Here is a 25053-nt window from a genome sequence, read left to right as displayed (position 1 = left end):
ACTCAACGGCTGATCTCAAGGTTGCATCTCGACCTGTGCTCTGCCTGCCTGCCTGCTAACCAGTCTGTCTGCTTACTCTCTCAATCTGCTGTCCTCAGGAACCCTGGAACTCTCCGACCCTTTGTAGGAAGTTATTGAGACTTTTTTTGAGACTATTGAGTTTGTTTCTCTCAGGGTTTTGGAACCCAGCCTATGTTTGTTTCAACGGCTACTCGCCGATACCTCAGTTTGAATTATTAAAGATACTATTACTTGGAATTTCCTGTGTCTGCCTTTCTATCAGGACGTGAAAATTACAAAGTGATAGAAATGTTTATGAATGTGTTCATCTATATAAAACAAGGAGAAATTGAGTTTTTCAATTAAGCTGTTTCTTATGTACTGCAGGTTTGACATGTACTTTTAAATTCCTCAAATTATATTCATACTTGGTCCATGAATATACTTCAGTATAGTTTCCCATGTATGGAAATGTATTTTTGAGCATGTCCTGTACGTTCCCTTATTTTTTTGAGGAACACTTATTCATATTTGCATTCAGTGTATTGTAGAGCAATGTCTGCAGGATGTTGATGAATGAAAGAGCTGCTGGTCACGGTTATCCGCAAGAGAAGAAAAAAATAAGCGCTATATGATTAGATTTATTGCTTGATTACTTGTTGATCATTTTAAATACATTTTCAATACATCGATTCCCAACAAAACCATTCATAAATAAATTGAGATTTATTCACGTGAAGAAATAAGATTTCCATTGATGTATGGTTTGTGAGGACAGGACACTTTTTGAAAATATGAAATTTTAAGGGTGCAAAAAATGTTGAGAAAAAAATCACTAGAGCCGTCACAGGAAAAAGTTTACAGTTTCTGTTATTCAAATGTACATAAACTTTCAATAAAACATTCAAGTCTCCCAGTCATTGACTAAAACGGTGTAATAAACAATCCTGTTGTTAGATCTTCTTTCGAAAAAATATTATTTGATTCGTCTATTACTAAAGATGAGGTTAAGGAAGCAATTTTACAGTTGAAAAATAACAAGTCACCTGGTAGTGATGGGATCACAGCTGAATTTGATATATTCTGAGATTTTATCACCGTTTCTTCTTCAAGTGTATATTGAGAGTTTAAATTGCTCTGAGCTTTCTGTTAGTATGAAGCAATTCCATTAATTCCTAAACCTAAAAACGATACTCTTCTCTTGAATATTATTGATGAAAATCACATCTTTAATGATGTTAGACTCATTTTTGACTTCATTGATTACCCTGATTTTATTGAAGACGATAGTTTAATGCTGTTTTTAGATTTCGTCAAAGCCTTTGACACTATTGAACATCCTTTCATCTTTTTTTATTGAGAGCATTTTGGTTTTGGACCTTTTTTTGTAATGCAATGAAAACGTTTTATGCTGGAGGTAGTAGCTCTGTGAAATTAGGTCACGGCACTACACAGAGGTTTCTTTTAGAGAGAGGTATTCAGCAAGGCTCTTTCTTATTGTAGCTCAAGCTTTCTGTCATTTTATTAAGGAGAGTAAGCTAGAGGAATTCAAATAGCTGGTAGAAGCATTTTGATTAGTCAACTAGCCGATGACACAGCTATATTTTTAAAAAATTCCTCCCAAGTTTATCAAAACCATTCAGCTGTTCTCTAATGCTTCAGGCTTGCATCTTAATATAAATAAATGCGAACTTTTAACCTTAAAAAATCCCATATTCTCATCTTTGGATGGTATTCCTGTTAAAGAAACTATCAATGACTTAGGGGTTGTCATTTCAAAAAATAAACAAGATAGAGTCTTCCTGAATTTTAACCCGGCCTTTGAAAAAATAAAATGACCGATGAATTGGGATCTCGCTCCGAGAGACCAATCTGCGAGTGCGCTAATTGCATCCAACTGCCTCTGATTACAGAGCGGGTATAAATAAGCAGTGGGTGCAGTGCATATTCAGCTTTTCACTTCGGAGCCGAGCGTGACTGTTCTGCTTCAAAGACAGAGAAATCTTCGGGTGTTGGAGTTTGGCGTTTCAGTGGAGGTCGTTCCTGTGTCGAGTGGATTGCCACAATCAGCCACAATTGCCACAATCAGCCCATGTTTGTGTGCAGAGCGGCCATCTCCTGTTGCCTCAATACTATCTAAAAAAGCTATCTCATGCGAACTTCTTTTTAAAGACGCATCTGCAAGATGCCCTTCCACCCGTGCGTTTCTGGATGCGGTTGTTACCTGGCGCCGGGTGATGGTCAGAATCGCTGTCTCTCATGTCTGGGCCTTAAGCACGCTAAGGTGGCTTTCGTGGATGAGTCATGCTCTCAGTGCGGGAGGATGACCATCACTGAGTTGCGGACCAGACTCTGCTTCCTGCAAAGGGCGGAGTACCCGTTCCTCTGCCGAGGTCTAGGGCTCCTCCTGCCAGCAGCGGTGGGGAGAGTGCTCCCGCTGGCAGTGGACGGACTGGTCTTACGGTGACGATTAGGAACTCTGAGGGGGACTGCCAAGGGGATGAAGGTCCGGCTGATGCCAGATATGGATATGGATCCAGAACTGATGGCTATGCTTGCCCATCCCGAGCCCTCGAGGCTGAACAATTGGTACTTAGGGGTGGCTTGTGCTGGTTCTCAGGGCCCCACCCCGGTACCATTCTTTCTGGAAGTACATGAGGAGCTTACTGGGGCGTTGAAGGCACCTTTCACTGCCAGAAACTGCTCCAGTGGCTCCTCCTCCTTCAACACCCTTGATGGCAGTGCATCCAGGGGGTATACAGTGATCCCTACAGTGTAGCGGTCAGTTGCAGTTGTGTCCCGTGCTCCCCTCCCAGGCCTGTAGGCACTCATTGGCTCTGATCAGCAGTGCCTATGCGGCCTGTGGAGAAGCTGCATCTGTGGTACATGCTATGGCGTTGATGAAAGTTCATCAGGCCAAGGCACTGAGGGACGTGCACGGGGGTTGACATGACCCGGAAGTTCTAAAAGAACTCTGTACCGCGACGGACCTTGCACTACGTGTGACGAAGGTCATGGCACGGTCTCTGGGTCATGCGATGTTCACTATGGTGGTCCAGGAGTGCCATCTGTGACTTTGTCTGGCCGACATGTGCGAGGCAGACAGGATGCGCTTCTTGAATGCCCGTGTCCCAGACCGGCCTCTTTGGTGACGCAGTGTAGTCTTTGCCCAGCTGTTTTCCACCACCCAGAAGCAGACTGAGGCGATTAAACATATCCTGCCTCAGCGTGCAGCTGGTGTCTGCCGCTGCCCCTGCTCAGGCTCCCACCAGCCCGTCCAGGCTCCACCAAACCTCGAGGAAAGTGCAGGTGCAAGCGGCCCTGAGATGGGCGACCCAGGGATGGAGCGAGCTGCTCTTCGAGAGAAGGTGAACGCACCAGAGAATCTTTGCGTTTGGTGGAGAATCTTTTGTTTTTTTCCCCCCTAAATATTCGACAAAAGAGCAGTTTCCTCTATCTCTGGCTCCTCAGGGAGGACAAGGACTTGTGTGCAGGCCAGCTACGCACCACACTCACTCTCGGGCCAACATGCAGCAGTGGGAGGACTGGGAGGACAAACCAACGGACTACTCATCTCACTTCTGCGTGAACGCAGGTAGGAGTTGCACACACTCAGACTCCACTTCAGACGGGCCCTGCGTTCCCTCTCGCTGTCCCATTGCCTAAACGTCGGTGGTTCCACTCTAGCAGCTAGTTCGGTCTCTGGATGCCTGGTTGAGTCTTTCCAGGCTATCCCGGTGGCTCCTGTGGACCATTCGATTCGGCAGCACGATTCAGTTCCCCCAGCATCCCCCATGATCAGTGGGATCCGCTTCACACCAGTGAATGATGCGGGTGCCCCTGTCTTGCGTGCGGAGATTGTGGTCCTTCTAGCGAAGGATGCAATAGAGCCAGTCCCTCCAGCCAAGGTCATACTTTTGCAGCCCATACTTCATAGTGCCCAAAAAAGGCAGTGGATTACGGTTGATCCTGGATCTGCAAGTCCTGAACCAAGCACTTCAAAAGCTCCCGTTCAGGATGTTGACACAGAAATGCCTATTTCAGTTTGTCCATCTGACGGCGCGCCTCACACAGCAACGGGCCGAGTCAGTGTTGAACTATTTTCAGAGGCTCCTGGGGCATATGGCAGCCACGGCTGCAGTGATGCCGCTGGAACTACTCCATATGAGACATTGGCTCTGCGATCGAGTCCCGAGGTGGGCGTGGCAGCGTGGAACTCACCGTTTCAAATAACACCAGCCTGCCGCCAAACCTTCACCCCTTGATCAGACCTCTCATTCCTTTGGGCCGGAGTGTCCCTGGAGCAGGTCTCCAGGTATGCCGTGGTTTTCACAGATGCCTCCACCACTGGCTGGGGGGCCACATACAATGGGCATGCAGTGTCGGGGTTTGGATGGGCCCTCAACTGCAATGGCACATCAACTGCCTAGAATTGCGGTACATCTCGCCTAGGCCGTCTCAGGAACCGCCTTGAGGCCAGCATGTGGTAGTCCGCATGGACAGCATACCGACCATTGTGTACATCAACCAACAAGGAGTCACACAGCTGGCCATGAGGCCTGCGCAAATATGGATTTCCCCCAGTGAGCCTTCTTGCACAGACACTAGGCAAGGTCAGGTTGTGCTTACTTTCTTGCATCAAGGGTTGGAGCAAAGGCTGTCTCCCTCCACCCTTAAAGTCTATGTGGCTGCGATCGCTGCAAATCATGACCCCATAGATGGGAGGTCAGTGGGTAAGTATGATCTGATCATCAGGTTCCTGAAGGGGGCCAGGAGGTTGAATTCTCTGTGGCCCCTAAGGTGCCCTCTTGGGACCTGTCTGTAGTGCTGACGGCACTGCAGCAGGCTCCATTTGAACCTTTGCGTTAAAGTTTGTGTTTGAGTTAAAGTTTGTGTCTTTGAAGACACTGCTCCAGGTTCCCACTACCCCATTCAGGTGGTGAACCTTCAAGCACTGCCCCTGCTTTGTCGGTCCAAGCACTAAGATGCCACGTTGACCGGACACTAAACTCCAGGACCTCAGAACAGCTCTTTGTTTGTCACAGAGGCTGGCAGAAGGGGAATGCCATCTCCAAGTAGAGGATGGCCCACTGTACAGTGGACGCCATTACCCTGACCTATCAAGCACAGGGTATGCCCTGCCCCCTCAGGTTGTGGGCACACTGTGGTGCCTCACTGACAGATATTTGTAGAGCTACGGGCTGGGTGACCCATAACCCTGTATTTCCACGGCATAGCCTCAGAGCCCCGTGTTTCCATGGCCTAAGGCAGACCTGCTGCCCACCTAAGAGGGTTCAATCACCTCCAAAATTCCATATGCAAATTGAAATATTATCCAAGTGCGTATTCATTCCGAGACCTCGGGAAGGCAGGACTTGGACCTGATCACTAGAACGTGGGACGTCCCCCAGTGTTCCAGTCTTAAGAATGGGTAGTATTGGCATCAGTTGCTGGCTTCTTGTGGTCGAGCCCCAATGTGACTCGGAGTGACTGACTGAAAGGGAACGTCTCGGTTACGTATGTAACCCTTGTTCCCTGAAGAAGGGAGGGGAGTCGTCATGTCTTGTTGCCACGGTGCTGTACCCTGTAACCTAAAAGGGCAGGGTCACTAGCTCGGCTCCTCAGCGAAAACCTGAATATGCCCTGCACCGCTGCTTATTTATACTCAGGCTGTAATCAGCGGCAGCTGGATGCGATTTGCGCATGCCAATCTTCAATTGGTTTGTTTAGATACACTCGAAGTAGATTGGTCTCTCGAAGCGACATCCCAATTCGTCGGTCATCCGACGTGACGTCTCCGTTCCCTTCTTCAGGAGAGACAAGACGTTACTAAGGGACTCAGAGGTAGAGTCCTCTTGTCAAAAGCGGAAGGAATTTCTAGACTTATTTCGCTGGCTCTATAAAACTATTAAAACTATTGATCAGACTTCATTTAATTTTTTATGGAAGAATCGTGTGCACTATATTCATATATCTGTTGTCATAAATCCCCTTACAAATGGTGGACTTGATTTTTTGGGTTTTTCTACCTTAAACAGTACTCTCGAAATTAATTTGTGGAATTTTATTACTAGATTTATTTTGGATTTTCTTTTCTTTTTAATGGCCAGTGAAGCTGTCTGCTTTTCATGCTCAAGCTTTGATTGCTTGGAAAATTATTTACAAGCGCAATTTTCCTCCGCATTGTTATTTTATTTGGAATAATCGTTGTATTGTGTAAAAGCACAAAAGTGTTTTTTTAAATTTGGTATTGTTTTAGTTTCTTGTTCTTCTTCTTCTTCTTCCCTTTATCCGGGGCTGGGTCGCGGAGGCAACAGTCTAAGCAGGGACGCCCAGACTTCCCTCTCCCCAGACACTTCCTCCAGCTCTTCCTGGGGAACACCGAGGCGCTCCCAAGCCAGCCAAGAGACATCGTCCCTCCAGAGTGTCCTATGTCTTCCCAGGGGCCTCCTCCCGGTGGGACATGCCGGAACACCTCCCTTAGGAGGCGTCCGGGAGGCATCTGGAACAGATGCCGAGCCACCTCAGCAGGCCTCTCTCGATGTGGAGGAGCAGCGGTTCTACTCTGAGATGACCGATGTCATGGAATTTTCAACTCAGAATTATGTGAAGACTGAAAAATAAAGAGTCCAGCAAATTTGTCTTTGTCTTGCTTTTTTATTTCTCCGCGCAGAGAACAAAATGATCTGGTTTACACACAGTGAAGTCTGTGAGCAAAGAGATAACAGTGAGCTCACAGATTAGAGGTTTTATAGGCAAAAGTATACATTTCCAAGGTCGCTCAAATTCATCTCGAACCAATTGAAATAGTCCAAAGTCACGCCACCCATCTGTGCTTACAGTGTCTGATTGTTCTCAGTTTATCTCCCATACCTAGCACAGATAGGGCATCCTGTACTCCCATGAGGTTGTTTTAACATGGGTTTAACCTCTGTCACGCACACAGTGTAGGTTTCCCATAACTCTAATATTCCAGGTCACTAATGTATGTTTCTGTGTTCGTGCCTAGTACCGTGATGTTCACGAATATATATGTAATCTATCTTTAAGTAAAGTTAGTTTAATAGTGAAGTTAATTCAATTCAGTGTTAAAAGTGAACAATAAACATTAAATGTAATCAATTAGAATAATTTCCATTACACTCCTCCCTTTTGATCATTCTTGATCACCTGTCAAATTAGAATATAATAAAATAAAATCCCTTAACGATAACATCAAGTGTGTAAATTCACATGGATTCTGAACACACCATCACACAATAAGGGTTTGAAAAACATAATAAACATCTTTAACATGTGATTAACTGGAGATTACATAAAACTCAATCTGAGGAAATCATCGCTTGACTATATAATCGGGGTGAACGGGTATCTAGTGTTCCACCACGAAGCGTCTGATCCATAGAGCCCTTGCTCTTCTATGGTGATGGGAAAAATCCTTTTTCTTTTCGGCATCCGTTGGCCTGTACTGACATCAGCTCACTCCCACACAGTGATGTTGCTGCGTGTTCAGCTCCCATACACCACTGTGTGTTCGTTTACCTTTGTCAGTCAGACGTCCCCCTTGGCACGGGGCAGCGGGTCAATCACTGTTTATTGGGCTGCGTCTCCCTCTGGTGGTACTGGGACCTTTTTGCAGTGGCTGGCGTGTATCCACGTAGCCCTCTCAGCCACCTTAACCGCAGTGTGCGTTATCAGCAGGACCTGGAACGGGCCGTTCCACCTCCTTGATTTCCAATGTTTCCTTCTGAAATCCTTGACCACCACAAAATCACCAGGTCTGATGTCATGCAGAAATCCTTCTGCTGGTTTAGGTAGAGCGTCCTTGACCTGTTGAGAGATCTGAGAGAGAGAGTCGAAGACAGATTTTTACAATAGTTCAACATGTCATCTTCACAGAGCAGTAGAGGGCAATGGTCGGGGTTCGGTCCCACTCCAGCGATGGAGGCCTGCCAAACAAGATTTCAAATGGGCTGAGATTAGACTTTGCTCTTTTTCTCATTCTCATATACATCAACACAATGGGAAGTGCTTTGACCCAAGACAGACCTGTTTGCTCACAACACTTTGCCAGTTTATTTTTCAAAATTCCATTTTCTCTTTCAACACTACCCCGGACGCTGGATGATAGGAGGTATGTTTACGTATGTCAATTCCCAAGAATTTCGCAACCTGATCGATTGCCTCATTAGCAAAGGTGTGCCATTATCACTACTAATCTTTTTGGTATTCCCCATCTTGGGACGATCTCAGACACTAGTGCCTTTGCAACAGCCCCAGCATTTTGCTTAGATGTGGGAAGACTTCCACCCATTTTGAGAACATATCAGCAAAACAAGGCAGAATTTCTTACCTTCACATGGTGTCAGTTCAATGAAATCGAACATTATGTGATCAAAAGGTTGACTTGGTGGTGGATGTGCTGCCAAAGGACCTGTTGTCCTCTTCCTACATTATTTGTGGCACATATCATACAAGATTGACAATATTTGTCTGCAAAGGAAGTAAATCCTTTTGTAAACCAATATTGATTGATCATGTCAAACATTCCCATTTTGCTTATGTGATCTAACCCGTGCACTAATTTGGCATAGTGTGGGAAAAAGTGTTTTGGCAAACAAGGTTTGTCTTGATTGCTCAGCCAAACGTTGTCTTTCAGCTTGCACTCGGCCTTCACCCATTGTTTTTCTCTTCTGGTGTTGCGAAACCCTGCATAGCTGCAAAGAGAACTAGAAGGGAAGGTTAGTTCGTCATCGTTAACAGTTACACATGTAAGAGAAGGTTCTGTTCCCTTTGTTGCGTTCTTCGCAGCGATATCAAGCCAGCGTTTGTTTCCTAATGATACAAAATCGTTAAACTTGGAATGCGCGACGCACTTGCAAATAGCAATCGACCTTGGAAGCAAAATCGCTTCTAACAAGGCTGCTATTTTATCATGATTTTGGATAGGTTTACCATCGGATTTTGAAATTTCCTACATCGCCATATAGCCGAAAAAGTCATGACAGGTCGAAAAAGCATAACGAGAATCTGTGTAGATGGTGACTGTTTTTCCTTCTGCGATTTTACAGGCTTCTGTTAATGCTACTAATTCGGCGCTTGCGCCAGAGTAATCTTGCGCGAGCGCTCCGCTTACTAATGTCGCATGCGCGGTGGTTACTACGTAACCTACTCTGTTTTACGGTTTCTGGGTCTCGAGGCGCTGAACCATCAACAAACAAAACCAAATCTGCATTGTCAAGGGGTTTCTTTTAAATCTGGTGCGGTGTGCACACCTGTTCCAATGCAGCGATACAATTATGTTCCCTCGCCATCCTGCTCGGTTGGGAGCAGTGTGGCAGGATTCAATACTGTACACCGTTTTACTGTGATGTTTGGCATTTCCAATAGAATGGTATTATATCTGAGCCATCTGGCTGTTGACAAATGAGATGTTTTCTGTTCCAACAGGATCATAGAGACAGCGTGTGGCACTAGTAATGTTACATCAGAATATCCCACAATTTCCCTTGAAGCTAAAATAGCTTTTTCTGCTGCTGCAACAGCTCTCAGACAATTTGGTAGACCTGCTGCCACAGGGTCAGAGTTTACTTGAAAAATATGCCACCGGTCTCAGCTTTCCCCGTGATCCTGTAACAGAACAGAAGACATGAAACCATTTTTCTCATCAACTGTTTGTACAAAATTTCTCTCAGGGTCTGGAAGTCCCAGACTTGGGGATGTCTGTAACAACATTTTCAACCTTTCAAATGCTTTCTCTGCTTCAGGAGTCCAGGTCAGTTTGTCATGTGGCTGCAACCTTCTTCCGTGAGCCAAAGCGCTCAAAGGTGACTCTTCAATGGCATAGTTGGGAATAAATGTTCAACAATATGAACACATTCCCAAAAATGACATGAGCTGTTTTGTCAGAGGCTTTGGAATCTTTTGAATTGCCTCTATTCTCTTTTGTGTTAGAGATTTTCCCTGCTTGTTGATAATGTGACCTAGAAACGTCACCTCCCTTTTTGCAAACTGCAACTTTGACAAACTGACCTTGTAGCCTTCAGCAGCCAAATGTTTCAACAGCTTTACAGTGTCCTGTGTACAAGTTTCTTCATCTCTGGCTGTTATTAATAGATCATCGACATATTGAATTAAAGCTGACCCTGGTGCCAATTGTAATGTTTCCAAACTTCTCTTCAGTGCCTGCTTGAACAATACAGGCGAATTTTTGAATCCTTGACAAAGTCGAGTAAAAGTGTAAGGTTTGCCATTAAAATTGAAAGCAAACCAAAATTGGCTGTCTTTATGAACCGGCACAGAAAAGAAAGCATTGGAAAGATCAACAACCGAAAACCATTCAGCATCACCTGGTATTTGTGATAGGAGTGTATGCGGGTTGGGAACAATAGGAGCCTGTGTCTGAACTGCATCATTTACAGCCTGCAAGTCTTGCACAAACCTCCACTCAACCGGCTGGTCTGCGTCTCTTATCTTTTTGACAGGAAAGATGGGTGTATGCGCCACAGGAGAGTTCTCACATTCCACAATCACTCCAGCCTTTTTCAATGCCTCAAAAACTGGCTTGATTCCCTCAATAGCTTCCCTTTTCAAAGGATATTGAGGTTTGCATGGTCTGTAATCAGATTTTGGAATAATTTGAATAGGGTCACAATTCTTGATCAACCCCGTCATATTTAGAAGAAGCCCAAACAGTCTTTGGAACTTCCTTTGAGAGCTGGAATGCTTTCCATTTCAGTTTCTGTAAGGAAGCAGTGATTGGGTAATGCACTTTCACTCACATGAACTGTGCGTTCAGCCATCGCCAGCAGGCTCAGTCAAATTAGTTCGATATGCAGACAGAGTTGGATTATATTCAACATTTTTCTCAGCAGTCCGCAACCAATTTTCATGAAAGATACACGTCTTTACAAAGGGACCAATGTCTTCCCAACGATTGTCGCTCTCCCTTCGAAACAGCGACACATGGGAAAAGAATCCACAACATCAAAAAAACACCTGCTGTTCATCGGTTAATGCAACAGCAGCAGCACATTTATTTTCTGTCCAAATTAGCCAATTCAATTGCAATATCTCAATACGTGGAAACCATTTCTGTTCAAACCACTCGTCTCTAGCCAGAGACACATGTGCTGAGCAATGTAAGTCTGAGAATGGCATAAAATCAGAATCAAGCGAAACTCTGTCTTTAGCGCCATTGACAAGACTTTAGCATAATTCATCATCTTGCAATTTCCATTGATAAACATATAGTGGTGTATGTTGGATTGCAGTCAGAGTTTGAATTTGGCACTGAACTGCTTTCACACCTTCTGGACCAGATATTAGAGAAATACCCAGTTTGCACAACAAATCTCTCCCCAGCAGATTTTTGGACAGTGCTGTGAGAGGAGGAAGCTGTGTCTGAAACTTGCACCATTCTCATCTTTACACCTCAGAGGGACTGTATAATTCTCTTTAACAGTATGACCAGATGCAGAAATCGTCCATGCAAAATTTCCACTCAATTTGGGGACAGAGGCAAACTCATTTATCCTTAATACTGAACTCGTGGCCCCATTATCAGCTAAAAACACCCTTTCAACTCCGTCTATCCATAAGCTAACCTCTGGCATTTGTTGATATGCTAAGTCATTCAAATGAGTATATGTGCCTAATTCTCTTTGTCTGAAAGATTTCTCATTTTCTAATTTAGCAATGCAATCGTGTATGACAGCAAGCATTTCTTCATTGCAATTCGCAGCAAGCATTTCTTCATTGCAATTCGCAGTGTCAGATGTGGGTGTGTGTGTGTCAAACTTATCTGTTACTGAAGTGTGGTCGCCGTAGACTTTGTTCTCAACTCCCCCCTCCTCTCTCGCACTCTGCCGTCAATCTGCTTTCGGTTTAGACTTTGCCGCAGCAGCGCCGTGTGTCTATTCAAAAGCGGGCACTCATTTTCCAATGTCCGGGCTTTTTGCAATAAAAACAAACATCCGGATCAACTTGAGACAGTCTTTGCCCTCTTCCTCTCCCCCGCCCTCGGCCTCGATAATTCGCTCCTCTGTACATTGTCAGGTTTGGCAGCTGGAGCTCCTTTTCAGCCTTTTACACTTTTTCTCCGCCAACATCTTTTCAGCATGTAACGCATGTTTTGAATCCTCTCAGTTTCTCGTCTTCCACTCGATGCAGGTTTGCTTGCGATGAGTCGTTATTTGGGTTTCAGTCCACTCAGGAAGCGGCTGCGTAAATGAGCTTCCCACATCTTTGGAATTTCCCCTCTAATGTCCGGCTCTGGCATTCCACTATAAGTGTTGAAAGTCTCATACAGTCGCACAAAATAGTCGTCAACTGACTCGTCCCTTCTTTGTGTGCAGTAGTTGATCTTGTCGGTGTTAATCCTAGCAGGAAAAAGGGCTTTGAGATCGTCCGCCCAGAGCTTTTACTGCTGACCTGTATGGCTCGTTCTCAGCGTGTCCCCACTCTGCTTGAACTCTCCGCGTGTCCACCTGGGGAAATCTGGTCGGATCTTGTGCCAGATCCGCGGCCCCATCTTGATCATCAGCAGGCGTTTGAGTTCGAGCATCGTTGGGCTGAATTCTTGACAGAACGCATCCAGTTCCACTACAAACTTTTCTCCCGAGTCTCTGGGGTTTGGCAGATTTGTCATAACCTGCCTCAAGTCTGTCTCAGTCCATGGTCGAAAAACCATCGTGGTTCCTTGTGGGCCAGCCACCTGAATCATAGGGAAAGATGTCGCGTTTCCCTCACACTCGTTCTCATCCACGCAGTCCGTTCTAGTGTCAGTCTTTCCAAGCGATCTGGATCTGGTTCTGCGTGCGATCACGGAGTATCTCATCTTTCGAACTCCGTCGCTGGATGTAGAAGGCTGAGATGGTGCAGGTGCCGTTGGAGCGGTAAGAGGGGCGGGCAACTGTCCTCCTTTCCATAAGCCCACGGGTGTCGTCGCAGCAGGGTAGTAAGGCGGCGTTGTGGTGGTGGCGATTGCGGTGGTGGTGCCAGCGGCTGGGGCATTTGTTGGTGGGGGTAAGGCCAGGAGTCAAGATCAAAGTCCACCGCGCACGCACTGGTTTTCTAGAGAGGATAGAGAGAAGAAGATTTCTGAGCAGTATACTCTGTTCCTTTAACTTTCTTTGTTTCTGACTCTACATTTTTATGAGGCAGTTCTTTCAGGAGCTTGCCGTTTTCTCGGCGTTCTGCCTCTTCTAGCCAATAGTTCAGATATTGTCTATGTTTCTGAAACAGATCTTTTGTTTGTTTTCAACTTTTTCTCATCCTAAGTTTACTTTCACGCTTTTCCAAACTTTCCTTCACCCTGTTTAGAGTCGTCACACTAAACGTGCCCCTTTGGAAAATCATGATCTTCGATCCAAATCGGTATCACTTCCATAATTCTCTGTCCATATTTCTTTCTCATGTCAACATAAATTGGGCTGTTTAAATCGTCTAGATCGATTTCAGGTTTGACATTACTAGACCCCATACTTGCAATCCGAGACTTTACCTGTACCTGGGACGCGTCCTCTTTCCTCACACTCAGTCGTCACTGCCGTGTGGCTCTGCACTAACCAGCGCAGAGTCTTCTTACTCCTGTACTTACTCAAATGCGGAGTCCCTTACGCCCCCACTTTTTTCTTGCTTACTGCGCAGACAATACCCTTTTCACTAACCCGTGAAACCTATGAGGCGGCTCGGCCATGCGTTAAATGAATCTAGGAATATCAAACCACTCGTTGTTTTTGTCAGACCAAGATGAAAGAAAATTAATTTATTTATATATATATATATATATACCGTTAATAATTTTTTAAGACAAAGACAAACTCGTGTCTCAAAATCAGTCTCACCGTTTTCAGCACGCGTTTTCCTGGTTCTTTTAAGGAATCCAGCAGTGACGGTCCACTGGGCCCTCAGACGTCAGTTCCTCTTCCCTGAAACCGTTTAGGGGTACAGGGCTAAGACCCTTGTGGGCTTAGGGTGATCAGCCTACCAACGCCTTTCAAGTCCCGGACGATCAGCTGTGGATCCATCCTCGTCGCCAAGATTGTCATGGAATTTTCAACTCAGAATTATGTGAAGACTGAAAAATAAAGAGTCCAGCAAATTTGTCTTTGTCTTGCTTTTATTTCTCCGCGCAGAGAACAAAATGATCTGGTTTACACACAGTGAAGTCTGTGAGCAAAGAGATAACAGTGAGCTCACAGATTAGAGGTTTTATAGGCAAAGTATACATTCCAAGGTCGCTCAAATTCATCTCGAACCAATTGAAATAGTCCAAAGTCACGCCACCCATCTGTGCTTACAGTGTCTGATTGTTCTCCAGTTTATCTCCCGTACCTAGCACAGATAGGGCATCCTGTACTCCCATGAGGTTGTTTTAACATGGGTTTAACCTCTGTCACGCACACAGTGTAGGTTTCCCATAACTCTAATATTCCAGGTCACTAATGTATGTTTCTGTGTTCGGTGCCTAGTACCGTGATGTTACGAATATATATGTAATCTATCTTTAAGTAAAAAGTTAGTTTAATAGTGAAGTTAATTCAATTCAGTGTTAAAAGTGAACAATAAACATTAAATGTAATCAATTAGAATAATTTCCATTACACGAACTCCTCACCCTATCTCTAAGGGAGTGCCCAGCCCAACTCCTCCACCTGAGGCAGGAGCTCCCCAACAACCTGAAGGGGGCAAGCCACCCTTGTCCGACTGAGGACCATAGCCTCAGACTTGGAGGTGCTGATTCTCATCCCAGCTGCTTCACACTCAGCTGCAAACCGCCCCAGCACACAGGTCTTGGCTAGACACAGGTCTGTAGGTCTTGGCTAGATGCAGCCAACAGAACAACATCATCAGCAAAAAGCAGAGAAGCTATCCTGTTGTAAGGGTCCCCCTTTTCCTGCAGAATGGAATCCAGAGGCCCTGGTCGAAGGTCAATGCGTGTTCAGTCTTTTCTTTGCGTCTCGTTAAAAATCACTAATATTTATCGTTCGTTAGGAGTCTGGGTCGCTTAGAGACCTTGTTTGGCAAGAACAGACTCACGACACATCTGGGCTAGTCCAGGTCTTAGTCAGAGGCTACCCCATAAATCACTTACCTTAATGCAGCCATCTCCTCGATAGACTCAAAAAGAGTAATTTTTTATGCGTTCCCTAAGTAATAACATGCTAAGTCAGTTTGGTGGCCAGAAGTCAAGATCTCAAGACGGCTCCATCCATCGATCGTTGATCTGACTCACCTATGCCAACAATGCGGAAAACCTCAGAAGTCACTAACCTACTAGAAAAGTTATTTCAGACAATATTATAAGTTAACCAAGATTAACATTTATTTTTCCAGGCAAGAACAGTTTCCAAATTGGTATAATTGATAAACATTTGCACAACTGATCAGCAGTACAAAAATAACACAAAACAAAATAAAACAAAATTAAAAGGTCAGTATACCTGGTCTTTAAAAAGTACATAGTGTAGCGTGTGAGGACACACACCACACTACGGGCCGATCTGGCTACATAATCGTGCCTTGTTGTGTTTTGTCACTTCCCTATATACTCAGACCAGACAAAGAGATACCAAATGTAGTTATAAAAACCTTTTGGTGTTTAGGTTCCCGTGCTCCATGGTCACACCTGGCTGGAACACGTTCAGAGACCCAAAAGGAGGACACACCTCCTTCTCAACAGAACACAGTTCTATCGAGTTCTTAATCTTCTCCATAATATAAGTGATAACTGTGAAATTGAGACCAATTGAGTCAATTGTTTACTCTCTTTTTGAAGTCCTTTTGTTCCTTTGGATATCCCTTCTCAGATCAGTCTTATTGCATTTACAGGTTTTGATTCACCTCCTTACATCATCAACACAGTTTCACTGATGATCCAGAATAAACTTTAAACCCAGGACAGAGTGTCTGAGTGAATGTGGTCTGGACTGTGTGGATGAGTCTCATTGTGTCAGAGACATTGAAGAAGGACAGAGTTCCTGCGCTCTCATCCACATACACTCCTACTCTGTAGATATCTTCATAATCTCCTGTTCTTCTTCTTCTGATGATGATGGAAGCTACAGAGAGATCAGTCATTATGTTATTGTGTATGAATGAGTATCTGTCAGGAGAGCAGATCAAACTCCAGGACTGATCATTAGATCCAAACCAACAATCTTCATCCCATCCCTTCCTGCTGATGTTCTTATATGACACTGATATAGACACAAGTCCACTCCACTCAGTCTCCCAGTAACAGCGTCCACACACACTCTCTCTACACAACACCTGAGGACACACATCAAATCTGTCTGGATGATCAGGATACGACTGAGACTGAGACACACCTGTCACCTTTCTGTTCTCCTCAGACAGTCTGAGATCAGTGTATGCTGTGTTCGGATCCAGTGTGAAAAACACTCATCTGAACAGAAGAACAGAGACTTTAATAACCCAACAATCACTACAGTGTGAGTGTGTGTGTGTGTGTGTGTGTGTGTGTGAAGTTTGTTCATATTTATAATAAGGTTTTTGTGCAGAAATAATAACAAATCAACTTGAGATCAAATTGAATTGAAGTTTGTATCATGAATAGAATCGATTCCTCACGAGACTGAAATTAGCTTCGGACATAAAATATGTCATCACAGCATTTAATAAAATATATTGTAATGACAGTAAAGTTGTATAAAAATAATATCTTTCAGTAAGAGAAAGCTGTCAGAATATATTTTAAATGTGTCACAGTACATTTATACACAAAATCCTACAATTGTTTAAATTTATTTGTCTTGATGTAAACAAGTTATTAATTTAGACATAATGCAAACATTACTTCAACTGGCATATTTGCATCTGCTTTTTATTTCAATAATTGAAATACTAAAATAAATAATACATCATTATTAAAATGTAGTATAATAACAATAATGTTAATATTTATAATGTTTATAAATGATTATGTATTTTAATGAAAACAAATTAATAAAAATATGTTATGATTATAATGTTGTTGTACTCCTAAAAAAAAGTATTGCTGGTTTATCTGAATGTTATACCAAATGAAAAGAACAATAATAATATTACAATAATCATATAGCTCTTTAAAAAGTCAGTATTTACTATTAATGTAATATGATTACTTTGGCTATTAGCATAATGTAAACTTTATAATGTAAACAAATACATGGTTGCAGTAATCATTTATTATTTAAATTACAAAACTTAAACATATTGCAGTAGCATTGTTGCAATATTTACTAATTAAAATGTAATAATAAATAAAAATGATACTGAAATAAAAGTGTATAGTATTATTTTAATTAATTGTAATTGTCATAATATTGAAGAAAAACAAATGCTATTTTAAATATTATTACAATCATACTAATTACTACAATAATAAAAATAATGACAAATTAAATAAAAACTACCAAATAATTGACAATATTTAATAATAATAATAATAATAATAATAATAATAATAATAATAATAATAATAATAATAATAATTAATAATGACCTAAAATAAAATATTATTGATAGAAAGTAAAATTGTATATATATATACACACACACACACACACACACACACACTATTGCAATATTATTCCATAAAAACGAATATTTATCTTAATCAAATCAAAAATATGAATTATTATAATTATGATCTTAATACAATCATAATTGTATAGTATGATTGTCATACATTTCTGAGTCCTGCTGTAATCCTGGATTCTCCTCCATGCTCAACACTAAAAACACACACATAGTCAGTCAGTCAGTAGAAGACTATGCAGTTGCTGACATTGCAAAAATTATTATAATTATATAGATATTATTTTTGTCTTGTTTCCAGACAAACAACTTCCTTGCTGTCCACTTTTTTATGCCACACAAGTTCATAGAGGTTCATGCACTGTTGAGGTTCACCCTTCATTGCATTGCAATTTTGCATCTGCATTGTTGGGGATTTGTAAATTATACACCAAAATGTTTGTATTTTACCCCATTTCATATTAACCAGTGATATTTTTTATGATGACTTTTTTTTTTTAAATCATGCCTAAATTCTTTTGTGTGTTTGCATAACAATAAGGGTAACAGAGTTTTGTACCATTCAGGTGAAGCTATAATTAAAAAAATCAAAATGTAATATGTTCTCATCAGAAATGGACACAAACTGCATAAGGGTTAAATAATAAACCCCAAAAACCTCTCCTGCACAACATACTTGAGTTTATTTAGTGAGCAGTTTGGATCCTCCAGTTTTTCAGAGAGCAGCTTCACTCCTGAATCTCCAGGATGATTGTAGCTCAGATCCAGCTCTCTCAGGTGTGAGGGGTTTGAAGTCAGAGCTGAAGACACATAACCACAGCCTTCCTCTGTCACCATACAGCCAGACAACCTACAAAAACATACAACAGCAATCCACATTGAATTAGATTGTTTTTGTTCCTTTTATATTTAACTGATCAATAAAACGGTTGGTCACAAAAAGATTTTGTGCTCATTTATCATTATCAATAAGAAACAAATATTGGAAAAATTTTTTAAATGCAAATGTAAAGCATGAAATCTCTCACAAATAATAGTGGCACAATACTGCTGCTAACATCTTATGTAAAAGTAGTGAAAGAAAGAAACATAAGATAGGAAAAAAGCCCCTAGTGGCCAATGTAATGGCTTCTTTCTGCATTTTGTGTAATAATTGCCACAACCAACACACTTTCACAGCTTTTTAATTCTGTTAAAACATATTTAACTCAATATTACAGGTGAAGAGAGAGGCGGAGCTGTAAACTGATCACCTCTCTAGAAAACTGGAGGATCCAATCTGCTCAATAAAGAGTCCCACAAGCCAGCCAGGCCTGATAGGACTCCTTCTTCAGCTTGACGCCATTCCTTACTTCCGGTGTCCACCACCGGATTCAGGGGTTGCCCAACAGACCTTCACAGTACGTTTGGGCCTGTCGAGTCTGTCCGGCTTCTTCCCCCGCCAACAGATCCAAGTGAACCGCTCTTTGTCTAGCTTGTCAACTAAGACCTGTTTGCTTTAGGAGACCCTACCAGGGCCACATAGCTCCTAGGGCCACTGAGGGACTCAAACCCCTCCACCACATTAAGGTTGTGGTCCTAGGAGAGACATTCTGTCTTCACTCCATTTGTTTCTACAAATTCTTTGCCATCTTTCTTCATATTTAGTTGTCTATTATTATCTATTCGCAGTGCATATTCATTATTGGTTCTACATTTTAATACATTTTTGAATGAATAAAAACATTATTAACATTTTTTTTTCTAAAACAACAATCTTACTGATAAATCACTGGACTGTTTTATTCTAGTTTGTGAATCTAAAATAGTTAAACAGCTTGGGGGATGCACTCCCATATTGCCAAATTTAAGTGAAGGTGGGAATCTGCTGACTTTGACTGGGGATATTGTCGGATGGTGGAAGGAATACTTCAATACTGGAGAAGGATCTCCTCAATTCCAATTTTCTTCTTCCAGCATGTTCCACTGAGGAAGCAGAGGCCAGTGGCTCAGATAAGCAAACACACTAAAAAACTATGTCTTGAAGATATAAATGCAGACGTCTATTTGACGTCTCTGAGATGTGCGTTTGCTAACAGGGAACCTGCTGTCAATGAATCTATCCTGTTCATGCCAAGTCTATTCCAAGTCAAGTCTATTCATTGTTCAGTCAAGTGTGTTTCAAGTCAAGTATTAGTTTCATAAATTAAGGATTATGTCCCTGTAAATAAAACTGCACATGAGTTCTCACTATGCTCATCTTCAGTGAACTAAATTGTTACATTATGGTAATTAACTATATGAAATATTCTGCCTGCATGTCTTTAATTTGTGATCATTCTAAATGTATTTTATTAAATAGAATCAAGCAGTAAAGAAAAGCACTCTAAATGTGCACACTCACTAGTCTAGACTTCACATTCGGAGGGAGTGTTTTTGCAAAACTACTAGATAATTTCAAATCTCACATCATTAAAACAACAATTATGATATTATATCTTCTGCGATATTGCACATTGTGCAGTGAGATTACATGTAGAAAATCTATACAAGATTAACACGCTAATTGCATACATGGTTTTTGCATGCATTCTAAACATAAGGATTTTTTAATGAGTAAATAAAGTATTTCAAACTCAAACCTCAGTATCTTCAGTCTACAGTTTGGACTCTTCAGTCCTTCAGAAAGAAGCTCCACTCCTGAATCCTGCAGATCATTGTTACTCAGGCCCAGCTCTTTCAGGACAGAGTTTGAGGATTGTAAAACTGAAGACAAACTCCCACAAACTCCCACGGTGAGATTACATGTGGAAAATCTAAATAATATGAATATGGTAATTGTAAACTAAATTAATTTTAATATTATTGTAATTTTTTTAAATAATACATAAATAATTAAGTGCTTCAAACTCAAACCTCAGTATCTCCAGCTTAGAGTTTGGACTCTTCCTTCCATCCAAAAGAAGCTTCACTCCTGAATCCTGCAGATCATTGTTACTCAGGTCCATCTCTCTCAGGACAGAGTTTGATGATTGTAAAGTTGAAGATAAACTTTCACAGGACAGAGCAGTGAGATGACACCCACAGCCTGTGAAAAGAAGACAATTGAAGAAAAATATTGATGTGAATTTATCAGGCTATATAGTTTACTCTTTGGAATGCATGTTTGTACTGAATAACAGGAATACAATAACAATGCACTTCTAAATTATTTCAAAACTATTGTATTTCATTAGTTATATATAAATTGTATTTATTGCATTACTAGACTATATACAAGTGGTGGGTTCATCACTGATTGTCTCTGTAGTTGAACATGCTTAAAGGGTTAGTTCACCCTTGAAAATTCAAAATGAAAATTAGATGTTTTACATACCATCCTAGGAAGCATCCTAGGTGTATGGGATTTTTCTTTTCAGACAAAAAACTTAACTGGCATTTTTAATCTCTATAATTTTAGTGGGCGGGTGGTTCAACCCCAAAGAGCCAATTGAGGGAAGTCTTATTACTAATAAGTTATGTGTTCTGAACTGTTAAAAGCTACCCCATGATAAATACAATGGAAAGACTTGGAGGGACTAGGACAATTGAATTTGATTGGATTTGTCTGAAAGAAAAAAAGTCACATACATCAGGGTAAGTAAAACCTGCTAATTTTATGGTGAACTAACTATGGTCACCTTAAATACAACATGTGTGATAGATAATGCTTTGTTGGCAATTTATTAACCATAGATTTACATTTTCAGATTTTCTGTGAAAACAAACTTTAAGTGCTATAATTGCTTTATGCTTTAATTAAGTGCTCCTTTATTGGACACTGGTTGCATTCATATTTAGTGTTCCTTTTGTCTATTTTTACAAGTGCATTAAGTGCACATACATACATTTGTTTTCTATTACAAATACTTTCCGTAGAAACAGTACATTTGTACTGTATAGACTATATATCATGTCCGATCTAAGACTGTAAAATGTTTTTAAATAAACTTAAATACATAACTTTTTTTAAATAAACTGTTAAACGTCATTAAGGTCTTACTTCATCTCATAAGTGAAAACGGTATTACAAAATTCTCTGTTTTGATTTTTGACTAGATAAAATAACACTGATACAATCATACTGAAATATCTGCTACCTATAACAATGAAACACCTATTTATTAACATGTTTGAACATATTAATTTTCAAACGTGTGTGATTATCAAACCTCAGTATGTTTAAACGACAGTGTGAACTCTTCAGTCCATCAGAAAGCAGCTTCACTCCTGAATCCTGCAGGTGATTGCTGCTCAGGTTCAGCTCTGTCAGATGGTTTGATGTTTGTAGAGCAGAAGACAGAGTTTCACAGCATGTTTCATCAAAACCACAGCTTTCAAATCTGCCAAAATAGAATGTTTTAGCCTGATTATCTACTGATGTTCAGTTTTTTTTCTGCAATAACTTATTTTTCTCTTCATAATGGGGGGAAAATTTCACTTCGCATTTACATTTCATTGTTTAGTGACGTAGAACAAATCATTTAATTAAACAGCAGTCAGTGAAATACTCACAGAGCTTTTCTGCAGCATCTCACAGCTGGAATGAGTCTCTTGTAATCTGATTGTTCTGATGTGAACCTCTTTGGGTTGAACTCATCTAGCACCTTCTCTGACATCAGTAGTATGTAGGTCAACACTGTGCACATTGAAGATGAGAGATCTCTTCCTGGATGTTCATTTGAACTGAGGTAACTCTGGATTTCCTCATATAATGAATTATCCTTGAGCTCAAGTAAGCAGTAGAACAGGTTGACTGAAGCTTCATCTGAGATGTCCTGTTGTTGTAATTCTTTAATGTGTGCACTTAGATTTCTGATGCTCTCTGTGGTGTCTTCAGTGTGTGTGATCAGGCCTTTGAGCAGATTTTGACTGGATTCCAGTGAAATACCCATCAGAAACCGCAGGAACAGGTCCAGATGCCCTCTCTTACTCTGCATTGCTTTTTCAATGGCTCTCTCTGTTAAGTCATGCAATTTGACGTTTCTAAAGAAATGTATGATTTTGCATGACTGTAGTTTGTGAATTCTCAAAGAAAAACTTAAGCTCTTGCTGGTTCTTGTTCAGGTAACAGGTGAACACATGCACTGCAGCGAGGAACTCTTGAACGCTCAGATGCACAAAGCAGAAGATCTTTGTCTTATAAAGTCCAAATTCCCTCTTAAAGATCTGAGTGATCATTCCTGTGAACTCAGCATCTTTACTCACATCAATGCCACATGCTTTCAGATCTTTCTCATAGAACACAATGTTTTCCTGCTTCAGCTGTTCAAACGCTAAGCTTGGCTAACTTCAGAATCATCTTTCTATTTAAAAGTAAGTGCTCTGAACATTCTCCTTCTTGTTGTTCGCCATATTTCTGACTCTTCATGTTCATCTGTATCCTCAGGAAGTGAATGTACATTTCAGTGAGTGTTGTGCTGATGTTCTCTTCATTGTTCTCAGTGAGAATATCCTGAAGTACTGTGGCTGTGATCCAGCAGAACACAGGAATGTGGCACATGATGTAGAGACTACATGAGACGTCTTAATGTGTGAGATGATTCTGGAGGACAGACTCTCATCTGTGAATCTCTTTCTGAAGTACTCCTCCTTCTGTTGGTCAGTGAATCCTCGGACCTCTGTGAACAAACCTACATACTGAGGAGGAATCTGATTGGCTGCTGCTGGTCGTGATGTCACCCAGACAATAGCTGATGGAAGCAGAGTCCTTTGACCAGACTTGTATAGAGCACATCCACAGATGCTTTTTTCTCAACAGTGTTCAGTGATCTACTTTTAAAATTTAGAGACAGGCGACTCTCATCAAGTCCATCAAATATAAATGCTATCTTACATTCCTTATATATCTTTGATTTCTCCAGGTCCTTCAGTTCAGGATAAAATTCTAGCAGAAGCTCATGGAGACTGAAATCTTCATTTGTCATTAAGTTAATCTCTCTGAATGGAAGCAGGAACACACAGTGTATATCTTGATTGGCTTTTCCTTCTGCCCAGTCCAGGATGAACTTGTGCACAGAGACAGTTTTTCCAATGCCAGCGATGCCCTTAGTGAGAACAATTTTTTTCTCACTGTTTTTCCTCAGTTCAGTAAATATATCATTGCATTTGATTGGTTTGTCCTGTGTTTTTTCGCTCTTGAAAGCATCATCAATCTTCAGAATCTCATGTTCGTGATTGACATCTTTCATATCTCCCTCTGTGATGAACAGATCTGTGTAAACAGCCTTGAGTTGTGCTTCCTTGTCTTTGTTGCCCTCAAAATATATTCTGTTTCTCTCCTTCATGTTTGTTTTGTGAGTTTCTAAAAAGTTTTGCAGCTCTGTAATAAAAAAACAAGATTGAAGATAAAAAAATATACATAATTGAGAAATATTTTAATACCTGCATGATGATATAATAAACACTCTTAACATTAAGTCATTTGATGACAAAGGCGGTATCAACTAGTGATGTATCATAAACATGCATAAATATAGTATACAACACAAAAGACAATATACACAATCAGTAACAATATAAGGAATGATCTGGCAATATGCATAATAGGAAATTCATAACAGGACAAATAGTCTAGGACTAGAAAGGAATAATTGCAGTATGCAGTATGTGTCTTTTTAAGAGAATTGTGTAGGAAGGAGATTCTCTCTATATATTTATAGGTCATAAATATATTTGATCTGGCAGAGGTGGCCGGTTATATCTGATTAGTTTAAATGGTACATCTGGATTATAGCCCCAACCCCAGAAACTCATTTTTAAAAATAAGGTATAAAATATGTTTTAATAAACTGGATATTTTGAAGAATAAAAAACGCTTCAGCCAAAATCAACATTGTATTTGGTCAGTTTGATTACATTAATCAGTGGAACTAAAGTAACAAGTGTTACTTTCGTCTCGACAGGATCTCCTGACAACTCGAGTTACTTTTATATACTGAAAAACTAACAAGGCAAACTAAATAACACATCGACTGATCATTACTGTGACATTACTGTGAAATAAGAAACACAACTTGTAATTTAAAAAAAAAAAAATTTACGCTGTAGTTATTTACTTACACTGGAAAACCTTTCAATAACACATTTATATTGAGATGAATTCAATTGCGTAGTTTGTCAGTGTATGTCGGCCCCAGAGGATATGTACTCCTGGGTATGATCATTCTACTTAAAATATAATAATTCTTTCATATTTTCTGTATTAGGGCTTCTAATCACTGCGCAATTTTATTAATAATATAAGATTGTTACAAACAGTGTGACATTGATCTAATAAACTTGGCTATGACATGACTTGACAATGCACTAGTGGTAAAGAAAAGATCATGCGAAAGCGTAGTTTAGCTGTTGTACTTTTTTATGTTTGCTAAAAGGAGAGAAGCTGTGATAGAGGAAGTTTGAGGTATTTGACTCTTGTTTTGGTCACAAAACCATATGAGGAGCCACGGTAACAGAAATTTGCAAGATTGTTTCATAATGTCCATCTTT

At 41.0% G+C, this 25053-nt stretch overlaps 1 pseudogene; it reads right to left on the bottom strand.

Moving 5' to 3' along the window:
• Positions 1 to 15789: 15789 nt before the first annotated feature.
• Positions 15790 to 25053, bottom strand: part of LOC122342320 — a 230867-nt pseudogene continuing 221603 nt past the window's right edge.

The sequence above is a fragment of the Puntigrus tetrazona genome, chromosome 4 (assembly GCF_018831695.1).
Source record: "Puntigrus tetrazona isolate hp1 chromosome 4, ASM1883169v1, whole genome shotgun sequence".
In the NCBI taxonomy this organism is placed as follows: domain Eukaryota; kingdom Metazoa; phylum Chordata; class Actinopteri; order Cypriniformes; family Cyprinidae; genus Puntigrus; species Puntigrus tetrazona.
This window is presented reverse-complemented; position numbering and strand designations above follow the sequence as displayed.